Raw genomic sequence first — 571 nt, 5'->3', positions numbered from 1 at the left:
CAGTCCATGTCCAGTTCTAACTGTTGCTTCCTGACCTGCATATAGGTTTCTCAAGAGGCCGGTCAGGTGGTCTGGTATTCCCATCTCTTTCAGAATTTTCCACAGTTTATTGTGATCCACACAGTCAAAGGCTTTGGCATAGTCAATAAAGCAGAAATAAATGTTGTTCTGGAGCTCTCTTGCTTTTTCGATAATCCAGCGGATGTTGGCAATTTGATCCTCTGCCTTTTCTAAAACCAGCTTGAACATCTGGAAGTTCATGGCTCATGTACTGCTGAAGCCTGGCTTGGAGAATTTTGAGCATTACTTTACTAGTGTGTGAGATGAGTGCAATTGTGCGGTAGTTTGAGCATTCTTTGGCATTGCCTTTCTTTGGGATTGGAATGAAAACTGACTTTTCCAGTCCTGTGGCCACTGCTGAGTTTTCCGAATTTGCTGGCATATTGAGTGCAACACTTTCACAGCATCATCTTTCAGGATTTGAAATAGCTCAACTGGAATTCCATCACCTCCACTAGCTTTGTTCGTAGTGATGCTTTCTAAGGCCCACTTGACTTCACATTCCAGGATG

Source organism: Bison bison, unplaced genomic scaffold (assembly GCF_000754665.1).
Source record: "Bison bison bison isolate TAMUID 2011002044 unplaced genomic scaffold, Bison_UMD1.0 scf7180017864204, whole genome shotgun sequence".
NCBI lineage: Eukaryota > Metazoa > Chordata > Mammalia > Artiodactyla > Bovidae > Bison > Bison bison.
The sequence above is the reverse complement of the archived record's forward strand: the minus strand, read 5'-3'. Positions refer to the sequence as shown.